Raw genomic sequence first — 6507 nt, 5'->3', positions numbered from 1 at the left:
ACACTTCACTCCTTCCAAAGGGAAGTGTGCACCTAGTCGACCTGACCACTGCAGATCTCTGACATCTGACATAATAGTGTGTGGCCCAGGCACCTCTCTTGTTTACCTCAGCTCCATCTTTCCAAGTGGACTTCATTTGTGTGTGTGTGTGTGTGTGTGGCGTGTGTAGTGCTGGGGACTGAACCTAGAGCTCTAAGTATTCCAGGCAAGCCGTGTACCACTGAACCATACCATTTTGATGGTAAGGATGTGTGAGGAGACCTAGAATCGTTTCTACTGAGCAGCGCCCCCTGCTGGCTCTCTCTGTTGCCCAGATTGCAGCATGCCACCCTAAGAGAAGACATCTGCAGAACTCGGGGCTGCTCTGTGTGGTCTTGACAGCATATGAATCATTATGCATTGCTTATATATTATATTTGTATATTTTTTGAAACAATATTATTAAGATAATTCCATAGAGCAAACAGTAGGTGCATTTGCATGTACAATCCACTGCTTGCAGTGTGTTCCATAATTATTGTCATAATCCACCTAATCACCCCTAAGAGAAGCTCATTACCAAAAGCAGTCACTCTGCAAAGCCCTTCAATGCCCAATCCTAAAGAAGGACTATTTTTTTAATCTGTGTAGATTTGTTAACATTCCATATAAATACAATGTGTGGCCTTTTGAGATGCAAAGTTTTTACCCAACATGATGTTTTCCAATGTTTATTTGTATGATAGCACGTCATTATTATTATTGCTGCTGCTGCTGCTGCTGTTGTTTTATAATAATTATTTTATATTATACACTGTTTATTATTATTATTATTATTATTATTATTATTATTATTATTATTATGTGGCCCAATACTAGTATTAGTCCATTTATAGACATACCAGGTTGTATTTTTCCATCCATCAATTTTTGGGTATTTGAGTTGAACTCATTTTTTTATAATGCATAATGCTGTGTGGGCGCATGTTCTAATTTCCTTTGCCTGGACCTTGGCATGGAACTCTAACTTTATAGCCTATAATTTTATCCTTAATGCTTTGAGGAGCTGCCCGTGGTTCTCCAAAGTGAGCAAACCACCTTCCAATCCCAGTAACAATGAATGATCCTCATGAGTCCTTCATAGTCATTACTTCAGGGGGACACCTGGGACTCTAGGAAAAGAGAAAGAGAAACAAAACGGCAGGCGTGCATGAGGCTGGAGAGACAATTCAATTAGAGACAATTCAATTACGAGCAGTCATTGCTCTGGACCTGAGTTTGATTCCCGGCATTCACTCGGTGGCTCACAACTATCTACAACTCCAGTTGCAGGGAGCTGATGCCCTCTTTTGGCCTCTGAGGGCACCAGACACACATGTGGCACACATACACACATACTTGCAAAACAAAAGACCCATACATCTAAAATAAAATAAAAATAAAGTTCAAATGGCATATAAATGCATATGAAAGCACAAAATGCCCTGAATAGCCCAGGTAATCATAAACAGATGTGAGTGGAAGAACCATACTACTTGATTTCAAAGCTCTAGTGCTAACAACAGCATAGACGTGGGATAAGAACAGACACATAAATTAATATATCAAGATGGAGTCTCCAGAAACAAACCCACAGAGACACCAAGAGCACACAGTAAAAAAGGATGGCATTTCAATAAACAGTATTGGGAAAACTGGGTGTCAGTCTAAAGAGGGAAGCTGGCCATTTGTTTGTACTGTATTTAAAGTTAACTCAAAGCAATTTAAAGACTGTGGAGCTGAAGAAAAACACAGGGAGAGAGCATACAACATTGGTTTGGTTAGTGAGTTTTGGGGGAATGTGGGGAGGTCAAGACTTGATCCCCAAACATAGGCAACAAAAACAGAAATCGGCAAGTGGGACTGTATGGACCTCGAACACTCTCGGGGAGCGTATCAACCTAAAGCCCCCTGACAGAGGCAAGAGCAGCATGAATGTGCGGCTGCTATGGGCCAGGAGAAAGAAGAATGCAAGCCGGATATCCGGTCAGGGTCGGGTCGTACTGGTTATCTTTCTCATCACTGTAATAAACAATGTATCAGACAGAAAGAGCTGAGCGGGGGAGGGAATGAATGATCTGCCTCATGGTTTCAGCTGGATCAGTCCATCATGGGAGGAAGAGAGAGAGAGAGACAGAGAGAGAGAGACAGAGAGAGAGACAGAGAGACACAGAGACACAGAGAGACAGAGACAGAAACAGAGACAGAGAGAAAGGATGAGGTTAGTAACCTGTAAAGGTAACCCAACCTTGGATATCTTTTTTTCCATTCAGATCCCAAACCCAAGGGTTCTAACATCTTCAAAATAGAGGCATCACCAGAAGACTGATTGTTAAAAACATGAGCCTGTGGGAACATCTTTGATTTGAAACATAGCAAGGAACAAATATCCCATCTATGGGTTTGGGCAGGAGATAGCTCAGTAGTAGAGGATGCTTACAATCAAGCTTTCCAACTTCCATTCAGTGCCTACTCCATGCGGTGGGAGGAGAGAACCAACTCGCAAAGAGTGTCCTGTGACCTCAGCACGCATGTGTGGAATGTGCCTTCCCGCCCACAAATAAACAAGTAAATAAATGAATGTGATTTTTTAAACTTCAAAACCGACAAGAAACTCAAACTACTCAAAAACAAAACTCAAGAGGCAGAAGCAGAGGGATCTCTGTGAGTTTGAGGCCAGCCTGGTCTGTTTAGTGACTTCCAGGCCATCTAGGGCTACATAGTGAGAACACGTCTCAACAAAACACAAAAAGCAGGACGAACATGAATGTAGACATTGTTCAAAAGAAGATACCTGAGTGGACAAAAGATTCATGAAAAATGCTCATGATTGCTAACCACTAGGAAAATGAAGATTAATAGCACGGTGAGATGGCACCCACCACAGACTTGCCTCTTTAGCACAGGTTCTAGCAGCCCCTCTGGCCGGCAGGAGCAGGTGCTCCCCCCATGGCAGGCAGGAGCAGGTGCTCCCCCTCTGGCAGGCAGGAGCAGGTGCTCCCCCCATAGCAGGCAGGAGCAGGTGCTCCCCCCATAGCAGGCAGGAGCAGGTGGTCCCCCCATGGCAGGCAGGAGCAGGTGGTCCCCTCTGGCAGGCAGGAGCAGGTGGTCCCCCTCTGGCAGGCAGGAGCAGGTGCTCCCCCCATGGCAGGCAGGAGCAGGTGCTCCCCCCATAGCAGGCAGGAGCAGGTGCTCCCCCATGGCAGGCAGGAGCAGGTGCTCCCCCTCTGGCAGGCAGGAGCAGGTGCTCCCCCTCTGGCAGGCAGGAGCAGGTGCTCCCCCTCTGGCAGGCAGGAGTAGGTGCTCCCCCCATGGCAGGCAGGAGCAGGTGCTCCCCCCATGGCAGGCAGGAGCAGGTGCTCCCCCTCTGGCAGGCAGGAGCAGGTGCTCCCCCTCTGGCAGGCAGGAGCAGGTGCTCCCCCTCTGGCAGGCAGGAGTAGGTGCTCCCCCCATGGCAGGCAGGAGCAGGTGCTCCCCCCATGGCAGGCAGGAGCAGGTGCTCCCCCTCTGGCAGGCAGGAGCAGGTGCTCCCCCTCTGGCAGGCAGGAGCAGGTGCTCCCCCCATGGCAGGCAGGAGCAGGTGGTCCCCTCTGGCAGGCAGGAGCAGGTGCTCCCCCCATGGCAGGCAGGAGCAGGTGCTCCCCCCATGGCAGGCAGGAGCAGGTGGTCCCCTCTGGCAGGCAGGAGCAGGTGCTCCCCCCATGGCAGGCAGGAGCAGGTGTTCCCCCTCTGGCAGGCAGGAGCAGGTGCTCCCCCCATGGCAGGCAGGAGCAGGTGCTCCCCCTCTGGCAGGCAGGAACAAGCACTTCCCCTCTGGTGTAGGGGGAAATGGCTGTTGGGTCATCTGGAAGTCTGATACTCACAACTCCATGACTAGCTGAAATAGCCCTGGCTGTGGCTGCACCTTCAGGAACTGGCACATCAACTAAGCTCATTGTATAGCTTTCTTGGGAGCCTATGGCATGCTCAGAATGGCTCGTGTGGCGGCGTTAAAGTAGTGTTTCTTCTGTTGACTGGCCGTCCTTTGCTCAGGACAGAGAGGGCAACAAAGAAGAGTCCAGGAGCTGCTAGAGAGGGAGTCAGATGGCTCCTTTCACATCGTCTGCTTATTTACAGGATCAGGAGCACCAGGAGTCCTTAGCACAGAATGGAAAGAACACACCAGTGATGTTAGTGGTGAGTTTAATATTTTTAAACAATGCTGTCCAGTGTCTGGAGCAGAAGTGCTCCCCATTGTTGGTGAGAATACAAATTAGTTTACTCCTTATGGAAAACATTATGAAAATTCCTTTAAAAACTCCAAATAGAGTTACCATATATCCCAGCAATCCCCTTCTGGAGTTATGTCCAGTATGCCAAAGAGATGCTGGGCTGGACTCTTCATGGTCTCTGCAGCACTATTCACGATAGTGCTTAAGGAACAGTTAAGAAAATTCTGGAGCCAATATAAGCATCCATACGATGCAAATAAAAAGGAAAGGTGACATGCAGGTATTGACGGAATATCTTTCAGCCTTTTTCAAAAAGGAAATGTCATCGATGACAGCATGGTGACCTCGGAGTGCATTGTGCTCAGTGAAATCAGCCAGGTGCAGACATGAACAATCTAAACAGTGAGGCTCATGGATCAGGCAGGTGCAGACAGACGGATGCCACACACGTGCACAATCTAAACAGTGAGGCTCATGGATCAGGCAGGTGCAGACGGACAGATGCCACATGCTCTCACGTACATGCACAATCTAAACAGTGAGACTCACATAAGCAGCGAATAGAGAGCGGCCACAGTGGCCGAGGGGTAGGTGCAGGGATGACAGTCAAACAGCACAGGTCTGACTAGGCAGGAGGAATGAATTCTTCTCTGTCCAGCTTCACAGCACATTATAGAGAGATCGTCTTGTACATTGTATGGATGCCTCACCTGTCAATCAAAAAGTTAAATCCTATATATGGCTTAGGCAGGAAATAGAGGTGGCACATGGGTAGGAGAAAAAGGTCAGGTGAGGAGCCCAAAATGCTATGAGGAGACAGACACACGGACACATGGTACCTAAGCATGGGTAACCAGTCATGTGGCAAAATGTAGATTAAAATAAATGGGTATCTTTATGATCTAGTCAGAGTAGAGTCAGTTATATGGCCAGGGTATTTGTAAACACAGTTTGAGGCTAAGTCTCATTTCTAGGAGATTGGGGAGGGGGAGACAGAACCTGGACTTAACTACAACACAGTGTGCTACAAAAGTTTATGCTTCATACGTTATGAGACCTTAAAAATTAGTGTGACTATCAGATGCCTTCACTGTGAAAGACGGTGTTTGAGGTGACAGATTTAGTGTTAATACATTATTAAGATTTAGTTATTCTACACTGTATGCGTAAATCAAAACTCATTGGGCCGGAGAGATGGCTCAGCAGTTAGTAGGAGCTGTGGCTGCTCTTCCAGAGGACCCGGATTCTATTCTCAGAATCCAAGTGATGGCTCACAGCCTTCTGTAACTCTAGTCTCAGGCCTCTTCCTGCACTCAGGCATGCACGTGGTACATGAACATCATGCAGGCACACACACACACACACACACACACAAACACACACAAACACACACACAAACACACACACACGTACACACAAACACACACACATATAAACACACACACAAACACACACACAAACACACACACACACGCACACACAAGCACACACACATATAAACACACACACAAACACACAAACACACACGCATACAAACACACACATACAAACACACACACAAACACACACAATACAAACACACACATACAAACACACACACAAACACACACAATACAAACACACACAATACAAACACACACATACAAACACACACAATACAAACACACACACACAAACACACACACACAAACACACACACACAAACACACACAATACAAACACACACATACAAACACACACACAAACACACACACACAAACATACACACACAAACACACACACACAAAATACAAACAAATTTAAAGAAATAAATATCTACACTGTAAATCACCTCTCAGGACAGGTGGCAGAGAAGTTAATGGTTTACCCATGTTGGGCAGCTCACAACTGCTTGTGCGCTCCAGGGGTGTCTGGTGTCTGCAGTCTCTACTTGTATACTGCTGCTGAGAATGTAACTTTAAGCTATTTGGAAGTTTATTAATACACAGTTAAACAGATCACGGCACAGGCCCCTGTATTTATCCAGCTGCAATGACAACATTATTGACATAAAACTATAAGAACTATTCATAGCAGCTTTATTGACAATCACGGATACTGGAGATAACAGAAATTTCCTTCAGCTGGTGAGCAAACCACACACAGTGCATTGATAAAGAGGAATAATGTGTGCGTGCAGTACGTGACACACGTAAACAGCGTTCCACCAAGTGTCCTCGTTCCACTGATGACATTCCTCAACAAGACACCTGGAAGCCCAGAACTCTTCGGTGGTCTC

This window comes from Rattus norvegicus, chromosome 7, assembly GCF_036323735.1.
Source record: "Rattus norvegicus strain BN/NHsdMcwi chromosome 7, GRCr8, whole genome shotgun sequence".
NCBI lineage: Eukaryota > Metazoa > Chordata > Mammalia > Rodentia > Muridae > Rattus > Rattus norvegicus.
Note: the sequence above shows the minus strand (reverse complement) of the source record.